Here is a 20,313-nt window from a genome sequence, read left to right as displayed (position 1 = left end):
TAGAGGGCTGGTGCCAGCTGGGGAAGAGGCTAGGGGTTAGAGGGCTGGTGCCAGCTGGGGAAGAGGCTAGGGGTTAGAGGGCTGGTGCCAGCTGGGGAAGAGGCTAGGGGTTAGAGGGCTGGTGCCAGCTGGGGAAGAGGCTAGGGGTTAGAGGGCTGGTGCCAGCTGGGGAAGAGGCTAGGGGTTAGAGGGCTGGTGCCAGCTGGGGAAGAGGCTAGGGGTTAGAGGGCTGGTGCCAGCTGGGGAAGAGGCTAGGGGTTAGAGGGCTGGTGCCAGCTGGGGAAGAGGCTAGGGGTTAGAGGGCTGGTGCCAGCTGGGGAAGAGGCTAGGGGTTAGAGGGCTGGTGCCAGCTGGGGAAGAGGCTAGGGGTTAGAGGGCTGGTGCCAGCTGGGGAAGAGGCTAGGGGTTAGAGGGCTGGTGCCAGCTGGGGAAGAGGCTAGGGGTTAGAGGGCTGGTGCCAGCTGGGGAAGAGGCTAGGGGTTAGAGGGCTGGTGCCAGCTGGGGAAGAGGCTAGGGGTTAGAGGGCTGGTGCCAGCTGGGGAAGAGGCTAGGGGTTAGAGGGCTGGTGCCAGCTGGGGAAGAGGCTAGGGGTTAGAGGGCTGGTGCCAGCTGGGGAAGAGGCTAGGGGTTAGAGGGCTGGTGCCAGCTGGGGAAGAGGCTAGGGGTTAGAGGGCTGGTGCCAGCTGGGGAAGAGGCTAGGGGTTAGAGGGCTGGTGCCAGCTGGGGAAGAGGCTAGGGGTTAGAGGGCTGGTGCCAGCTGGGGAAGAGGCTAGGGGTTAGAGGGCTGGTGCCAGCTGGGGAAGAGGCTAGGGGTTAGAGGGCTGGTGCCAGCTGGGGAAGAGGCTAGGGGTTAGAGGGCTGGTGCCAGCTGGGGAAGAGGCTAGGGGTTAGAGGGCTGGTGCCAGCTGGGGAAGAGGCTAGGGGTTAGAGGGCTGGTGCCAGCTGGGGAAGAGGCTAGGGGTTAGAGGGCTGGTGCCAGCTGGGGAAGAGGCTAGGGGTTAGAGGGCTGGTGCCAGCTGGGGAAGAGGCTAGGGGTTAGAGGGCTGGTGCCAGCTGGGGAAGAGGCTAGGGGTTAGAGGGCTGGTGCCAGCTGGGGAAGAGGCTAGGGGTTAGAGGGCTGGTGCCAGCTGGGGAAGAGGCTAGGGGTTAGAGGGCTGGTGCCAGCTGGGGAAGAGGCTAGGGGTTAGAGGGCTGGTGCCAGCTGGGGAAGAGGCTAGGGGTTAGAGGGCTGGTGCCAGCTGGGGAAGAGGCTAGGGGTTAGAGGGCTGGTGCCAGCTGGGGAAGAGGCTAGGGGTTAGAGGGCTGGTGCCAGCTGGGGAAGAGGCTAGGGGTTAGAGGGCTGGTGCCAGCTGGGGAAGAGGCTAGGGGTTAGAGGGCTGGTGCCAGCTGGGGAAGAGGCTAGGGGTTAGAGGGCTGGTGCCAGCTGGGGAAGAGGCTAGGGGTTAGAGGGCTGGTGCCAGCTGGGGAAGAGGCTAGGGGTTAGAGGGCTGGTGCCAGCTGGGGAAGAGGCTAGGGGTTAGAGGGCTGGTGCCAGCTGGGGAAGAGGCTAGGGGTTAGAGGGCTGGTGCCAGCTGGGGAAGAGGCTAGGGGTTAGAGGGCTGGTGCCAGCTGGGGAAGAGGCTAGGGGTTAGAGGGCTGGTGCCAGCTGGGGAAGAGGCTAGGGGTTAGAGGGCTGGTGCCAGCTGGGGAAGAGGCTAGGGGTTAGAGGGCTGGTGCCAGCTGGGGAAGAGGCTAGGGGTTAGAGGGCTGGTGCCAGCTGGGGAAGAGGCTAGGGGTTAGAGGGCTGGTGCCAGCTGGGGAAGAGGCTAGGGGTTAGAGGGCTGGTGCCAGCTGGGGAAGAGGCTAGGGGTTAGAGGGCTGGTGCCAGCTGGGGAAGAGGCTAGGGGTTAGAGGGCTGGTGCCAGCTGGGGAAGAGGCTAGGGGTTAGAGGGCTGGTGCCAGCTGGGGAAGAGGCTAGGGGTTAGAGGGCTGGTGCCAGCTGGGGAAGAGGCTAGGGGTTAGAGGGCTGGTGCCAGCTGGGGAAGAGGCTAGGGGTTAGAGGGCTGGTGCCAGCTGGGGAAGAGGCTAGGGGTTAGAGGGCTGGTGCCAGCTGGGGAAGAGGCTAGGGGTTAGAGGGCTGGTGCCAGCTGGGGAAGAGGCTAGGGGTTAGAGGGCTGGTGCCAGCTGGGGAAGAGGCTAGGGGTTAGAGGGCTGGTGCCAGCTGGGGAAGAGGCTAGGGGTTAGAGGGCTGGTGCCAGCTGGGGAAGAGGCTAGGGGTTAGAGGGCTGGTGCCAGCTGGGGAAGAGGCTAGGGGTTAGAGGGCTGGTGCCAGCTGGGGAAGAGGCTAGGGGTTAGAGGGCTGGTGCCAGCTGGGGAAGAGGCTAGGGGTTAGAGGGCTGGTGCCAGCTGGGGAAGAGGCTAGGGGTTAGAGGGCTGGTGCCAGCTGGGGAAGAGGCTAGGGGTTAGAGGGCTGGTGCCAGCTGGGGAAGAGGCTAGGGGTTAGAGGGCTGGTGCCAGCTGGGGAAGAGGCTAGGGGTTAGAGGGCTGGTGCCAGCTGGGGAAGAGGCTAGGGGTTAGAGGGCTGGTGCCAGCTGGGGAAGAGGCTAGGGGTTAGAGGGCTGGTGCCAGCTGGGGAAGAGGCTAGGGGTTAGAGGGCTGGTGCCAGCTGGGGAAGAGGCTAGGGGTTAGAGGGCTGGTGCCAGCTGGGGAAGAGGCTAGGGGTTAGAGGGCTGGTGCCAGCTGGGGAAGAGGCTAGGGGTTAGAGGGCTGGTGCCAGCTGGGGAAGAGGCTAGGGGTTAGAGGGCTGGTGCCAGCTGGGGAAGAGGCTAGGGGTTAGAGGGCTGGTGCCAGCTGGGGAAGAGGCTAGGGGTTAGAGGGCTGGTGCCAGCTGGGGAAGAGGCTAGGGGTTAGAGGGCTGGTGCCAGCTGGGGAAGAGGCTAGGGGTTAGAGGGCTGGTGCCAGCTGGGGAAGAGGCTAGGGGTTAGAGGGCTGGTGCCAGCTGGGGAAGAGGCTAGGGGTTAGAGGGCTGGTGCCAGCTGGGGAAGAGGCTAGGGGTTAGAGGGCTGGTGCCAGCTGGGGAAGAGGCTAGGGGTTAGAGGGCTGGTGCCAGCTGGGGAAGAGGCTAGGGGTTAGAGGGCTGGTGCCAGCTGGGGAAGAGGCTAGGGGTTAGAGGGCTGGTGCCAGCTGGGGAAGAGGCTAGGGGTTAGAGGGCTGGTGCCAGCTGGGGAAGAGGCTAGGGGTTAGAGGGCTGGTGCCAGCTGGGGAAGAGGCTAGGGGTTAGAGGGCTGGTGCCAGCTGGGGAAGAGGCTAGGGGTTAGAGGGCTGGTGCCAGCTGGGGAAGAGGCTAGGGGTTAGAGGGCTGGTGCCAGCTGGGGAAGAGGCTAGGGGTTAGAGGGCTGGTGCCAGCTGGGGAAGAGGCTAGGGGTTAGAGGGCTGGTGCCAGCTGGGGAAGAGGCTAGGGGTTAGAGGGCTGGTGCCAGCTGGGGAAGAGGCTAGGGGTTAGAGGGCTGGTGCCAGCTGGGGAAGAGGCTAGGGGTTAGAGGGCTGGTGCCAGCTGGGGAAGAGGCTAGGGGTTAGAGGGCTGGTGCCAGCTGGGGAAGAGGCTAGGGGTTAGAGGGCTGGTGCCAGCTGGGGAAGAGGCTAGGGGTTAGAGGGCTGGTGCCAGCTGGGGAAGAGGCTAGGGGTTAGAGGGCTGGTGCCAGCTGGGGAAGAGGCTAGGGGTTAGAGGGCTGGTGCCAGCTGGGGAAGAGGCTAGGGGTTAGAGGGCTGGTGCCAGCTGGGGAAGAGGCTAGGGGTTAGAGGGCTGGTGCCAGCTGGGGAAGAGGCTAGGGGTTAGAGGGCTGGTGCCAGCTGGGGAAGAGGCTAGGGGTTAGAGGGCTGGTGCCAGCTGGGGAAGAGGCTAGGGGTTAGAGGGCTGGTGCCAGCTGGGGAAGAGGCTAGGGGTTAGAGGGCTGGTGCCAGCTGGGGAAGAGGCTAGGGGTTAGAGGGCTGGTGCCAGCTGGGGAAGAGGCTAGGGGTTAGAGGGCTGGTGCCAGCTGGGGAAGAGGCTAGGGGTTAGAGGGCTGGTGCCAGCTGGGGAAGAGGCTAGGGGTTAGAGGGCTGGTGCCAGCTGGGGAAGAGGCTAGGGGTTAGAGGGCTGGTGCCAGCTGGGGAAGAGGCTAGGGGTTAGAGGGCTGGTGCCAGCTGGGGAAGAGGCTAGGGGTTAGAGCCAGCACTTCGGTGGGAGTCGAGTATCACACCTTTAGCCCAGGTCGCTGTCCTTCTCCTCCTGTCTCACCCATACGTGGTCTGCTGCTGGGTTTGAGTCCGCAAACATAGACTCTCTCCATCACACACACACACACACACACACACACACACACACACACACACATACACATAACACCTGAAGAAACACCTAACTCGCACGACTCCATCTCTCGTCACTCTACTACACTTTTCCTGCGGTGAGCACGACGCTCTAGCCCTGCCCTGTCGTCGTTACTCTCTCTCTCTCTGTCTGTCTGTCTGTCTGTCTGTCTGTCTCTCTCTCTCTCTCTCTCTCTCTCTCTCTCTCTCTCTCTCTCTCTCTCTCTCTCTCTCTCTCTCATCTCTCTCCTTTCTCCTTCATCTCTTCTTCTTTCTCACCTTTTTCTCCTCTTTTCTTCCTGTCATCTGTCCTTCTCTCTCTCTCTCTCTCTCTCTCTCTCTCTCTCTCTCTCTCTCTCTCTCTCTCTCTCTCTCTCTCTCTCTCCCTTCAGTTGGGTTGACCGTCTTACACGTCTCGTCTTCCGAAAGGGAAAAAAAATTAAAAAAAACAGAATCTGTTCCGTTGTCCCTAAAATTGTGAGCTTATCCGAAAATGATGAAGAAATTATCTTTTTCTAATAAAGACGTTATTTAACACAGATAGATGCTGGCGACGCACACACACACACACACACACACACACACACACACACACACACACACACACACACACACACACACGTAACACACACACACACACACACACACACACACACACACACACACACGTAACACACACACACACACACACACACACACACACACACACACGTAACACACACACACACACACACACACACACACACACACACACACACACACGTAACACTCACACACGTAACACACACACACCCACACACACACGTAACACACACACACACACACACACACACACACACACACACACACACACACACACACACGTAACATACACAGGAAAATAAGTGAAGGGGGAGTTAAGGTAGGGAAGGTGGAAGGGGGGAGGGCATTTGCGGGTCATCGCCCTGGGAAGTATGCATGGCAGGCAGGCAGGCAGGCAGACAACAGGCAGGCAGGCAGCAGCAGGCAGACGTCTAGACAAGCTCTGTGCATTTACAGCTACACGGGACCAACAGGTGGCGCTCCACCTCCCTCTTACGTCACTAAGCCAGCCAGCCACGCGGCCCTCCCTCCCTCCCTCCTGACCGCCCGACCTCCCGAAAGCCCGACCCACGAACGACCGACGGTGGGAGGTAAACATAGGCGGCGGGTCAGAGGAGCTGGTGATGGGTGTGTGTGTGTGTGTGTGTGTGTGTGTAGAAATTGTGGCACGGGGGAGGAGAGAGAGAGAGAGAGAGAGAGAGAGAGAGAGGTGAGAGAAGGAGAGATGACAGGGAGAGATGAGAGAGAGAGAAAAAAGAGAGAGAGAGAGAGAGAGAGAGAGAGAGAGAGAGAGAGAGAGAGAGAGAGAGAGGTGAGAGAAGGAGAGATGACAGGGAGAGATGAGAGAGAGAGAGAGAGAGAGAGAGAGAGAGAGAGAGAGAGAGAGAGAGAGAGAGACTACCTACCTGCCAGTCTACTTATAACGAGTACCTACGACAAGATCTCGCAGAGAGAGAGAGAGAGAGAGAGAGGAGGGTGGCGGCTGGAAGCGAGAGGAAAGATAAATGCGTGAACGAGAGGAAATGTATAAAAGTCTTAAAGAGAGTTGGTGACTTGAGATAAAAAGAGAGAAAAAAAGAAAAGATGAAAAGTAATTGGGCATGAGTGAGTGACTCAGAGAGAGAGAGAGAGAGAGAGAGAGAGAGAGAGAGAGAGAGAGAGAGAGAGAATGTGCTGTTAGTGAGCAGAGGAGGACATGCGAGAGATGTATCTACGAGCCAAGATGGATTATGCCTCAGTAGCTTTACCTCCCCAGTTGGAGAGACACATAGAGGTATTGGAGAAGGTCCAGAGGAGCACAGATAAACGAAATGCCTGCTTAGCTAAGAGAGTGATGACATGTGTGTCTTGTGAAAATAAAGATACGCTTTGCCAGAAAAGTAGGAATATAAATGAGTGAATTGGTATATATATAAGATGCCATGAGAGAACGAATGAGCAGTGGCAGACGGTGGGAGAAAACGAAACATGGGATGTGGGCGAGGAATGTGAGGTATTTAAAGAAGCGCTGCTTACATGTGCGAGAAGAGCATGTGGCACGCGGAAGGCGGGAGGTGTGCACGTGAGAAAGAGTAGTGAGTAATGGGATGTGAAAGTTGTTCGTGAGAGAGAAAAGAGATGGACATGGGTGCTACCACTGCAGAAAGGAGTGCGAGTGATTGGGAAATGTATGGGAATGTAATAGGAAATGTAAATGTAAAATGTAGAATGTAAATATGAATGTAATAGGAAGGTGCAGAGGTTGTAAAAGAGGGAATAAGAGAAATGTAATGAAATAGTATCAATAAACTTTAGGGAACAAATTTTTTGAGAGGAGGTGAATAGAGTCAAGAAAACTATATAACAAAAGGAATATTAATGAGGGGGAAGCTGTAACCGGCAATGACGAGATGGAGTGAGAATATTGACGGATTGTTGATATGTGTTAGATATTAGTTGCAGATGCAAGGTGATGGGGACACAAAGATATAGGAAATAGAATAGCTGTGCCAAGTGGCTTGGTTAAAAAGAGAAGAGGTGATGAAAGCCTCCCGCAAGTCAAGTGTGGCAAAGCTGCAGGAGTGGATGGGGTTGCAGGTGAATTCTTCGAGAAACTGGGTGACTTTTGAGGCTCTCGTCTCGGACGAAAGTCCAAATCACGACCGGGCCTTAATTGAAATACAGAGAGGTTAATGAAAGGCAAAAAGAAGAAACATTGGAAAGTATTTACGAATTTTACATGAATTGATATGAGAAAGACAGATAACAGTGAAAAACTTGTCTATTGAAATGTACCAGGTCATAGTTTCTGGGAAAGACAAGAAAGGGTAGAATATTCCAAAGCTTCTAGGTGTACGGAAAGAAACAGTTATCAAATTGGCCTACCCTTGAGTTGCCAACAGCCACCCAACAATCATGTGCCGCAGCAGTTTTCAGATTATTGCACAGTCTAGCTAGTAGTTGGGGCACACAAGCAACTGGCTCTCGGGAGCAAAATCCAAAGTAATACCTGTAGAAGAGGGAAAATGAATCAACATTGCGGAATAGGGCAAGAAGTTCAAGTTTTAAAGTTAGCCTGGGAGAGTTTATAACTCGGACCACTTTTGACTTTTGTTGCGTAAGAATGAAAGAGCAGTACTCCGTACAAGGACGGATCATTCCTTTGTATAAACGGAGCAACTGTTCGGAAGAAAAGAAATTTTCAACATCTGAACAGGACTCCCCAGGTGAGGTGTATGAGGAACGGGCAGAACGCCTGTATAGTGCCACTGCGTAGAGGCACGGGGGACTAAAGTAAATGTTTGAATTAGATAGATGAATGTTTGTCGAGTGTACTTTGTACGTTGCCTGGGAGAGCGGTGATTGAGTGGATGGTGGCCAATACTGAGCATCAGACTAGGGTGGAACAATGTGCCTTGGATTTGTGGATCAGCTGTTTTGTAAATGAGTTTGAGAAATATAAAAAGAGGATTTGTATGTGGCATTGATGGATCTGGTGGAGGCATATGATGGGGTTGATCGAGATGCCTTGTGGAAGATGCTGCTAATGAATGATGTGGATGTGAACAAAGGGGACCCGTTCTTTTGTTCCTGACGCTTCTTTGGTACGCAGGAGACTTTTTGTACATTCCTAATGATGCCTCTGTGAAAGCGAAAGCTTGAATAAATATATGGAGAACTTCGGACAGCTGGTGTTTTAGCGCCCAACCTAATGGTAGAATAATACTTGAGAAAATTAGAGGACATAAGAAAGAAGATTAACAATTGTAAATATGCTATCGTATTCAATTCCACACACACACACACACACACACACACACACACACACATATATATATATATATATATATATATATATATATATATATATATATATATATATATATATATATATTTTTTTTTTTTCTTTTTCTTTCATACTATTCGCCATTTCCCGCATTAGCGAGGTAGCGTTAAGAACAGAGGACTGGGCCTTTGAGGGAATATCCTCACCTGGCCCCCTTCTCTGTTCCTTTTTTTGGAAAATTAAAGAAAAAAAAAAAAAAAATATATATATATATATATATATATATATATATATATATATATATATATATATATATATATAACTAAATCATGCTTCATTACCAAAATTTAGGGTTAGAAAGTCAGCTAACAATACGGCTGAACTAATTGTCAAGAAAGTGTAAGATTCTCCGGAAATTATATGTATAAAAAGATAATCTGTTTAGTAACACTGGATCATCCAAATATTTATCACGGAGTCTGTATGATTTATAGCTACAGTTATGGAGGGCGAATTGCAGCATGTGGTAATCAGGTGTATATACCGTCCTTCAAAGGTATGTACTTTGATGCTATATTTCTACGCTATAGGACTCTGCAAGAAGATGTTGTAGGAGTTTAGAAGAAAATGGATTGTAAGATAAAACTTGACCATTTGTTGATATATTCACGAACACTTGGAAACACAAATATATTCTGTATCCTTCCCATTACCTAAGATCTCTTCCTAACCTTTGGTTTCAAGTATTTTGTCGAAGAGTTTTCATTCACTGTCTTTATACATACATACATATATATATATATATATATATATATATATATATATATATATATATATATATATATATATATATATATATATATACATATATATATATATATATATATATATATATATATATATATATATATATATATATATATATATATTTCATACTACTCGCCATCTCCCGCATTAGCGAGGTTGCGCTAAGAACAGAGGACTGGACCTTTGAGGGAATATCCTCACCTGGCCCCCTTCTCTGTCCCTCCTTTTGGAAAATTAAAAAAACCGAGAGGGGAGGATTTCCAGCCCCCCGCTCCCTTCCCTTTTAGTCGCCTTCTACGACACGCAGGGAATACGTGGGAAGTATTCTTTCTCCCCTATCCCGAGGGACATATATATATTAATTATATTGCTCTTCGCTCGCGTACCTTCGATGGAGAGGACAAAAAGCATTCGTATCCACAGTAACATTTCTCATCTGGCATTTTCTGTTGCCTTCTGGCAGAGATCTGAAGACTTGCGCTCGAAAATGTTTACAGTTTGAACTCAGAGAGGTCCAATTAGTTGCGTGTACCTCGACCGAGAGGTGTGTAACTTTATCCAGATAATAACTTGATACTGTTTGTGTTGATGTTTGTTCGGAGGGGGTAAATAGTCACGTTAATTGGCTCGGATATTAGAGTGATGTGATTGTTATCTGCCCGTTGGCCGTTTCCCGCTTTATCGAGGTAACGCCAGGAACAGACGAAGAAAAAAGGCCGCTCTCGCTCACATCCATTCTCTAGCTGTCGTGTGCAGTGCTCCTAAACCATAGTCCCTTATCCACAGCCAGGCCCCATAGACCTTTCCTTGCCTTCCCCGGCCTCTTCACACGCCCTGATTCAGTCCATTGTTAGTGCGTCGCCTCCTGTATACCATGTAGTTCCAATTCACTCTCTCTCTCTCTGTCGGTATATATATATATATATATATATATATATATATATATATATATATATATATATATATATATATATATAGCGTGTCCATTGTTAGTGCGTCGCCTCCTGTATACCATTTCGTTCCAATTCACTCTCTCTCTCTCTCTGTCGGTATATATATATATATATATATATATATATATATATATATATATATATATATATATATATATGAGCGAGTGTGTGTGTGTGTGTGTGTGTGTGTGTGTGTGTGTGTGTGTTTGTGTGTGTGTGTGTGTGTTTGTGTGTGTGTGTGTGTGTGTGTGTGTGTGTGTGTGTGTGTGTGTGTTTAGCTAGTTGTGAATACCTGCTTGTATCTTGTATTTCTTGTACCATTAAGAAGACTCAGAGTATTGTAAGTTGCTAGCGTGTCCAATCTGATTGTGTCGACCATTCCAGCCATCCGTCATCCTCACATCAACCCTATATCTCTTTACAGCCTTCTTGACCATCTTCCTTCTCAGCTTCTGATCTTGGCCTCTGATGTAACTCTGGTACTGTACTTCGTGGAGAGCTGCACGCTGTTAACATCATCCAGTTGATTTACAATGCAGTTCTCAGGTCACTCCTCTCCCTTCTCTTTTCTAAGGTGGACAGCTTCAGGTCACCCCTCTCCCTTCTCCCTTCTAAGGTGGACAGCATCAGGTCACCCCTCTCCCTTCTCTCTCCGAAGGTGTGCAGCATCAGGTCACCCGTCTCCCTTCTCTCTCCGAAGGTGTGCAGCATCAGGTCACCCCTCTCCCTTCTTTCTTCTAAGGTGGACAGCATCAGGTCATCCGAGTCCCTTCTATCCACTAGGGTGGACAAGTGTGTGGCCTTGAACCTTTTCATTGTAGCTAAGCACTCGTAATTCCGTCACCATCACCGCCAGGCTCACTTCCTTAAGCTCTTTCAATCATTTCTACACTTGCAAATCTTCAGCAGAAGTGCTCTCGTCCTCACAGAACCCTTTGCCTTACGCCCCCTCCCCTTAGACATTCCCACACCATTCTTCCTCCTTACCCTTGAGCTTTGCTTCACTCAGAGCCAGAACTTCCAGGTTCCTTTCCTCAAACATACAGTCCATTTCTCATTTCCTCTCATCTTACTTCCATGCACACATATTCAGACACCCCAGCCTGATACTCCGAGGAGGACGAGCACTCCTCGCTTGGCTCCTTCTGTATATATATATATATATATATATATATATATATATATATATATATATATATATATATATATATGTATATATATATGTATATATATGTGTGTGTGTGTGTGTGTGTGTGTGTGTGTATGTGTGTGTGTTTTGCATGGAGTTTTAGTGTTGCGTGTGGCACGTGAGGGTGGCTGCGTCACCCAGGGAGGTGTCTGTGCGTCCAGCTCTGCTGCTTGGCTGAGGACGTACCTCACACCTCCTACCCTCCCGCTCTCGCAGGTCGGGGACGAGAACTGGAGACAGAATACTACGCCACCCCAGATGAAGGAGATGGAGGGAGGTGCAATACTCTTCCCCTCCCTAGATGAGGGAGAGGGAGGGAGGGAGGGAGATACATGTACTTTTCCCTTCCCCAGGTAAGAGAGAGAGAGAGAGAGAGAGAGAGAGAGAGAGAGAGAGAGAGAGAGAGAGAGAGAGAGAGAGAGAGATGCAACACACTTCCCCCTCCCCAGGTGAAGGAGAGGAAAGGAGATATGATTCCCCTTCCCAGATGAGATAGAGGAAGGGAGATGCAATTTACTTCCCCTCCCCAGGTGAGGGAGAGAAAGGGAGATAAAGTATATTTCCCTTCCCAACGTGAGGGAGACGAAGGGAGACACAATAAACTTACCCTCCCCAGGTGAGGGAAAGGGAGATCAGGTCAGAGGTCATGCCATTATACCCAAGGGTCATACCAACGTGCTCAAGGGACGTATCGTGTCCCTCAAGGGTAGTACCGTCGCTCTCAAGGGTCGCACCATCGTGTTCAAGGGTCGTACCGTCGTGCTCAAGGGTCGTACTGCCGCCCTAAATGATCGTAGCGTAGTGCTCAGGGTGTTTCAAGGAAGAACTGGCCCCATCCGGATGGTTCAGGTCCTGTGGTTCTCCCGCTGAGTCACCAGCCCAGTGGCTGTCTGACGAACAGATGATTACCACACCCTCCTGCTGGGGTGAGGGAGCCATGTTGTTCTTCGTAGGCTTATCCGTGGCTTGGGGAGGGGGGGGCCTCCAGTGGGCTTAGTTGCATCCTAGTGGGGCCTTCAGTGGTCCTAGTTGCTTCCTAGTGGGCCTAGAAAGGGCTTAGCTGCGGCATGGTGGGCTTCCATTACGTGGGAAAGACAGATGACTCAGAGGGCCTGTTGGCTCGTGTTGAGGTTCTGTGTGGTGGATTTAAATCTATCTCATCCTGTAATGAGTGGCAGAGGTAAGGATGGATGAGTACGAGGGCTCTCTCTCCACCCCACCACACATCTTCCGAGAGAGAGAGAAAAAAAAAAGAGACTATATATTGGTGAGGTAAGCCTGCATGGAATTTAAAAAGAGAGAACGAAGCACGAGAATAATATCTTAATACATCATCCCACCCTCTGTCTCACTTCAGTGCCTTCTTAAGGTGTGAAAGGGAAAACAAAAGATAATTTGTAAGTGTGTTTAATTTGTTTTCCCAGCGTTCATTCAGTAGATACCATAAATGATGGAAAATTCTGTCTATCTGGTTTATGAAGGTATTTATAGTCTTAATATGTACAACGTTTGAAGGCGACCTGTTGCCGTTGTCAACACATATATTTGCAGAGAAAGTTTCCCCAGTGGTATGACATTCTTCAACTTTCATGGGCTCCCAATGGGCTTAACGATGCCATGATGGTTCCTACTGTGGGCTTCACTGCGTAAAGTCGGCTCCCAGTTGCCTCATTTTGCCTCAAAATGGGCTCACATTGGGCTTACCTGCATCGTCGCGGGTCCACAGTGGGTTTACCTGAATCGTAGTGGGTCCACAGTGGGTTTACCTGCATCGTAGTGGGTCCACAGTGGGTTTACCTGCATCGTAGAGGTTCCACAGTGGGTTTACCTGCATCGTAGTGGGCCCACAGTGGGCTTATCTGCATCATAGTGGGCCCACAGTGGGCTTATCTGCATCATAGTGGGCCCACAGCGGGCTTAGCTGCATCGTAGTGGGTCCCCACAGTGGGTTTACCTGCATCATAGTGGGCCCACAGTGGGCTTATCTGCATCATAGTGGGCCCACAGTGGGCTTATCTGCATCATAGTGGGCCCACAGTGGGCTTATCTGCATCATAGTGGGCCCACAGTGGGCTTATCTGCATCATAGTGGGCCCACAGCGGGCTTAGCTGCATCGTAGTGGGTCCCCACAGTGGGTTTACCTGCATCGTAGTGGGTCCCCACAGTGGGTTTTACCTGCATCGTAGTGGGCCCACAGTGGGCTTATCTGCATCATAGTGGGCCCACAGTGGGCTTATCTGCATCATAGTGGGCCCACAGTGGGTTTTACCTGCATCGTAGTGGGCCCACAGTGGGCTTATCTGCATCATAGTGGGCCCACAGTGGGCTTATCTGCATCATAGTGGGCCCACAGTGGGCTTATCTGCATCATAGTGGGCCCACAGTGGGCTTATCTGCATCATAGTGGGCCCACAGTGGGTTTTACCTGCATCGTAGTGGGCCCACAGTGGGCTTATCTGCATCATAGTGGGCCCACAGCGGGCTTAGCTGCATCGTAGTGGGTCCCCACAGTGGGTTTTACCTGCATCGTAGTGGGCCCACAGTGGGCTTATCTGCATCATAGTGGGCCCACAGCGGGCTTAGCTGCATCGTAGTGGGCCCACAGTGGGCTTATCTGCATCATAGTGGGCCCACAGTGGGCTTATCTGCATCATAGTGGGCCCACAGCGGGCTTAGCTGCATCGTAGTGGGCCCACAGTGGGCTTATCTGCATCATAGTGGGCCCACAGTGGGCTTATCTGCATCATAGTGGGCCCACAGCGGGCTTAGCTGCATCGTAGTGGGCCCACAGTGGGCTTATCTGCATCATAGTGGGCCCACAGCGGGCTTAGCTGCATCGTAGTGGGCCCACAGTGGGCTTATCTGCATCATAGTGGGCCCACAGTGGGTTTTACCTGCATCGTAGTGGGCCCACAGTGGGCTTATCTGCATCATAGTGGGCCCACAGTGGGCTTATCTGCATCATAGTGGGCCCACAGCGGGCTTAGCTGCATCGTAGTGGGCCCACAGTGGGCTTATCTGCATCATAGTGGGCCCACAGTGGGCTTATCTGCATCATAGTGGGCCCACAGCGGGCTTAGCTGCATCGTAGTGGGCCCACAGTGGGCTTATCTGCATCATAGTGGGCCCACAGTGGGCTTATCTGCATCATAGTGGGCCCACAGTGGGTTTTACCTGCATCGTAGTGGGCCCACAGTGGGCTTATCTGCATCATAGTGGGCCCACAGCGGGCTTAGCTGCATCGTAGTGGGTCCCCACAGTGGGTTTTACCTGCATCGTAGTGGGTCCCCACAGTGGGTTTTACCTGCATCGTAGTGGGTCCCCACAGTGGGTTTTACCTGCATCGTAGTGGGCCCACAGTGGGCTTATCTGCATCATAGTGGGCCCACAGTGGGCTTATCTGCATCATAGTGGGCCCACAGTGGGCTTATCTGCATCATAGTGGGCCCACAGTGGGCTTATCTGCATCATAGTGGGCCCACAGTGGGCTTATCTGCATCATAGTGGGCCCACAGTGGGCTTATCTGCATCATAGTGGGCCCACAGTGGGCTTATCTGCATCATAGTGGGCCCACAGTGGGCTTATCTGCATCATAGTGGGCCCACAGTGGGCTTATCTGCATCATAGTGGGCCCACAGTGGGCTTATCTGCATCATAGTGGGCCCACAGTGGGCTTATCTGCATCATAGTGGGCCCACAGTGGGCTTATCTGCATCATAGTGGGCCCACAGTGGGCTTATCTGCATCATAGTGGGCCCACAGTGGGCTTATCTGCATCATAGTGGGCCCACAGTGGGCTTATCTGCATCATAGTGGGCCCACAGTGGGCTTATCTGCATCATAGTGGGCCCACAGTGGGCTTATCTGCATCATAGTGGGCCCACAGTGGGCTTATCTGCATCATAGTGGGCCCACAGTGGGCTTATCTGCATCATAGTGGGCCCACAGTGGGCTTATCTGCATCATAGTGGGCCCACAGTGGGCTTATCTGCATCATAGTGGGCCCACAGTGGGCTTATCTGCATCATAGTGGGCCCACAGCGGGCTTAGCTGCATCGTAGTGGGCCCACAGTGGGCTTATCTGCATCATAGTGGGCCCACAGTGGGCTTATCTGCATCATAGTGGGCCCACAGTGGGCTTATCTGCATCATAGTGGGCCCACAGTGGGCTTATCTGCATCATAGTGGGCCCACAGCGGGCTTAGCTGCATCGTAGTGGGCCCACAGTGGGCTTATCTGCATCATAGTGGGCCCACAGTGGGCTTATCTGCATCATAGTGGGCCCACAGTGGGCTTATCTGCATCATAGTGGGCCCACAGTGGGCTTATCTGCATCATAGTGGGCCCACAGTGGGCTTATCTGCATCATAGTGGGCCCACAGTGGGCTTATCTGCATCATAGTGGGCCCACAGTGGGCTTATCTGCATCATAGTGGGCCCACAGTGGGCTTATCTGCATCATAGTGGGCCCACAGCGGGCTTAGCTGCATCGTAGTGGGTCCCCACAGTGGGTTTTACCTGCATCGTAGTGGGTCCCCACAGTGGGTTTTACCTGCATCGTAGTGGGCCCACAGTGGGCTTATCTGCATCATAGTGGGCCCACAGCGGGCTTAGCTGCATCGTAGTGGGTCCCCACAGTGGGTTTACCTGAATCGTAGTGGGTCCCCACAGTGGGTTTTACCTGCATCGTAGTGGGCCCACAGTGGGCTTATCTGCATCATAGTGGGCCCACAGCGGGCTTAGCTGCATCGTAGTGGGTCCCCACAGTGGGTTTTACCTGCATCATAGTGGGCCCACAGCGGGCTTAGCTGCATCGTAGTGGGCCCACAGTGGGCTTATCTGCATCATAGTGGGCCCACAGCGGGCTTAGCTGCATCGTAGTGGGCCCACAGTGGGCTTATCTGCATCATAGTGGGCCCACAGTGGGCTTATCTGCATCATAGTGGGCCCACAGTGGGCTTATCTGCATCATAGTGGGCCCACAGTGGGCTTATCTGCATCATAGTGGGCCCACAGTGGGCTTATCTGCATCATAGTGGGCCCACAGCGGGCTTAGCTGCATCGTAGTGGGTCCCCACAGTGGGTTTTACCTGCATCGTAGTGGGTCCCCACAGTGGGTTTTACCTGCATCATAGTGGGCCCACAGCGGGCTTAGCTGCATCGTAGTGGGCCCACAGTGGGCTTATCTGCATCATAGTGGGCCCACAGTGGGCTTATCTGCATCATAGTGGGCCCACAGTGGGCTTATCTGCATCATAGTGGGCCCACAGCGGGCTTAGCTGCATCGTAGTGGGTCCCCACAGTGGGTTTTACCTGCATCGTAGTGGGCCCACAGTGGGCTTATCTGCATCATAGTGGGCCCACAGCGGGCTTAGCTGCATCGTAGTGGGCCCACAGTGGGCTTATCTGCATCATAGTGGGCCCACAGCGGGCTTAGCTGCATCGTAGTGGGCCCACAGTGGGCTTATCTGCATCATAGTGGGCCCACAGTGGGTTTTACCTGCATCGTAGTGGGTCCCCACAGTGGGTTTTACCTGCATCGTAGTGGGTCCCCACAGTGGGTTTTACCTGCATCATAGTGGGCCCACAGTGGGCTTATCTGCATCATAGTGGGCCCACAGTGGGCTTATCTGCATCATAGTGGGCCCACAGTGGGCTTATCTGCATCATAGTGGGCCCACAGTGGGCTTATCTGCATCATAGTGGGCCCACAGTGGGCTTATCTGCATCATAGTGGGCCCACAGCGGGCTTAGCTGCATCGTAGTGGGCCCACAGTGGGCTTATCTGCATCATAGTGGGCCCACAGTGGGCTTATCTGCATCATAGTGGGCCCACAGTGGGCTTATCTGCATCATAGTGGGCCCACAGCGGGCTTAGCTGCATCGTAGTGGGCCCACAGTGGGCTTATCTGCATCATAGTGGGCCCACAGTGGGCTTATCTGCATCATAGTGGGCCCACAGTGGGTTTTACCTGCATCGTAGTGGGTCCCCACAGTGGGTTTTACCTGCATCGTAGTGGGCCCACAGTGGGCTTATCTGCATCATAGTGGGCCCACAGTGGGCTTATCTGCATCATAGTGGGCCCACAGTGGGCTTATCTGCATCATAGTGGGCCCACAGTGGGCTTATCTGCATCATAGTGGGCCCACAGTGGGCTTATCTGCATCATAGTGGGCCCACAGTGGGCTTATCTGCATCATAGTGGGCCCACAGTGGGCTTATCTGCATCATAGTGGGCCCACAGTGGGCTTATCTGCATCATAGTGGGCCCACAGTGGGCTTATCTGCATCATAGTGGGCCCACAGTGGGCTTATCTGCATCATAGTGGGCCCACAGTGGCTTATCTGCATCATAGTGGGCCCACAGTGGGCTTATCTGCATCATAGTGGGCCCACAGCGGGCTTAGCTGCATCGTAGTGGGCCCACAGTGGGCTTATCTGCATCATAGTGGGCCCACAGCGGGCTTAGCTGCATCGTAGTGGGCCCACAGTGGGCTTATCTGCATCATAGTGGGCCCACAGCGGGCTTAGCTGCATCGTAGTCTTCATGTATAGCACTTCTCTCAAAACTATATATATATTTTTTTTTACAAGGTGGTAGACGAGGAAGATAAAATCTATTACGGTTGAGAAAGCAAGAGGAGGAAAAAAATATTAAAAAGGAATATAAGAAATATGAATCTTTTATGGAGTGAGACAAAACGCAGTGTAGAATATTCAGGAGTGACTTCATCTCTCTAATGTAGGTGGAGACAACTGTTGAATTTAAGGCTTATTGTGTGAGTAATGTGTGGTATGATGACATGAGTGTAATTTGTGGGTATATTATGTGAGAGTAATATGTGGGTATGTTACGTTAATGTGTGGTATGATTTTATAAGTGTAAAACGTGTGTATATTATGTGAGAGTAATATGTGGGTATATTATGTGAGGGTATTATGATGTGGGTATATTACGTTAGAGTAATGTGTGGTATGATTTTATAGGTGTATTATGTGGGTATATTATGTGAGAGTAATATGTGGGTATATTACAAAAGAGTAATATCTGGTATGATTATATGAGAGTAATACGTGGTATAATTATAGGAGAGCAATTTGTAGGTATGTTATGTGAGAGTGATATGTGGTATGATTAGTTGAGAGTAATACGTGGGTAGATTACGTGAGAGTAATATGTAATATGATTATGAGTAATATGTGGTATAATTACGTGAGTAGTATGTGATATGATTACGTAAGTAGTATGTGGTATGATTATGTGAGTAGTATGTGGTATGATTATGTGAGTAGTATGTGGTATGATTACGTGAGTAGTATGTGGTATGATTGAGTAGTGTGTGGTATGATTACGTGAGTAGTATGTGGTATGATTATGTGAGTAATGTGTGGTATGATTGTGAGTAGTATGTGGTATGATTATGTATGTTGCAGATAAAGTGGCAGTATGGAAGGGTGCTGTGGTGTTCCTGTAGTCTTTACTGTGTTGTTATGGTAGTGGAGTGTAGGTGGGAGGGCGATGGGGTAACTGTGGTGTGACGACTGAAAATAAGGGTAGAACCGTAGGTGACAAAAGTTGCCATGCTCCTGTGCTGGCTGCTGCTACAAGGGGTGTTGGGCGAGACTGGTAGCCCGCCAGGGCCGGGTATATCTGATGAATCATGTTGGAAATTAGAGTAATTGAAGTCTCTCTCTCTCTCTCTCTCTCTCTCTCTCTCTCTCTCTCTCTCTCTCTCTCTCTCTCTCTCTCTCTCTCTCTCTCAAGTAGTGATGAGGACAGACCATGTTGCTTGGACCTTGGGGTCTCTCTCTCTCTCTCTCTTAGACACCCGGGTCGTCCTGATATTATGGTTCTTAGCCCTGAAACACGACGGTGCGATCCTAAAGCGCCATACTCCTGTGTTCAAGGGTCGTCCATTCCTCGTCAGGGAGTCGTGAAGTCGTGCTGAGAGGTTGAGACAGAAGGAGTGATGCGGGTCAGGTACGTGATATGCAACGTTTGACAACACTAGTTAACAGCGACGATGGCACGGGAAGAAAACGGGAGAGACCGTGGCGAAAGAGGTGGATAGATTAGATCAGTGAGGCGGTCAGGTCCAGGGGGGGGGGGGTTAATCTGTGGCCGACTCCTCCTCCTCCCCAAGGATGGTCGATTAGTGCGTCCAGTGGACGCGTTTTGTCAGCCAAGTTGGAAGGGTGAATATATATATATATATATATATATATATATATATATATATATATATATATATATATATATATATTATTGTATGTATTATTGTATAAATATGATAACTTGATAGTTGGTACGATAAACGATAACGCTTGAACGATATACGATAATCTTGATTTTTTTCAAATTTCAGTTTCTTTATATTAGTTCTTACTTTATGGGAATCTAGTACAGCGATATACGATCCGATTTTTTTTTCTTTTCTTTTTGCGTGTGTGCACGAGTTCGTAAATCATATTCGATGAAGTGCTCACGTGATCACGTCTCACGGACTCTCCCAGGTCCACTTCCTGCCCAGGTCGTCCCGCGCCGTGAGAGCTGAATTATCGTTCGCATTTCTCCGCATCTCCAGGGTAATTTTGGAGTTTCGATGACTGTGAATCAACTGGTCTTCAGCTAAATAAGAATACGCTATTTATTGATGCATTACAGATTTTTCTGTTCATAGGATACAAATCATTTTTCGAATACAATCCGTTAATTTGAAGTAAAGTACGTTAATGTGCTTCCAGCCGTACGATCATATGGTCACTAGAATCTGACAACCCTGGCTTTGGAGGACCGCTCAGTGGGGTTGTGGTCTGGGGAAGATTGGGCCGTGTGTGGGTTAGGGGTCGAGGGGTGGGAGGGCCGTGCAGAGGGTGAGAGAGTGGAGGAGGTGGGAGAGTGGAGGGCCGTGAACGGGGGATGAGAGTGATGGGCCGTGCAGGGGGGTAGGCGAGTGGAGGACTGTGCATGGAGGTAGGAGAGTGTGGAGGACTATGCAGGGGGTGGAATTCGCGGCCAGGGTAGGGCAATGCAAGGGGTGGGGGATCATGGAGTGTAAGGGGCTTTAGGGAGGGAAAGGCCATTTTTTTTTGGGGGGGGAGGGTCATTGGAGGGAACAGTTATGGAAGGATGGGGATCATAAATTGGAGGAAGAGTTTGTATGAACATGTCCGGTAACCAAAGCCGT

At 51.1% G+C, this 20,313-nt stretch overlaps 1 protein-coding gene across 1 annotated transcript in view; it reads left to right on the top strand.

Annotated features, from left to right (window-relative positions):
- Positions 1-20,313, top strand: part of LOC139753328 (ATP-binding cassette sub-family C member 5-like) — a 525,518-nt gene that overhangs the window by 33,133 nt on the left and 472,072 nt on the right. The window lies entirely within an intron of this gene.

Source organism: Panulirus ornatus, chromosome 14 (genome assembly GCF_036320965.1).
Source record: "Panulirus ornatus isolate Po-2019 chromosome 14, ASM3632096v1, whole genome shotgun sequence".
NCBI lineage: Eukaryota > Metazoa > Arthropoda > Malacostraca > Decapoda > Palinuridae > Panulirus > Panulirus ornatus.
This window is presented reverse-complemented; position numbering and strand designations above follow the sequence as displayed.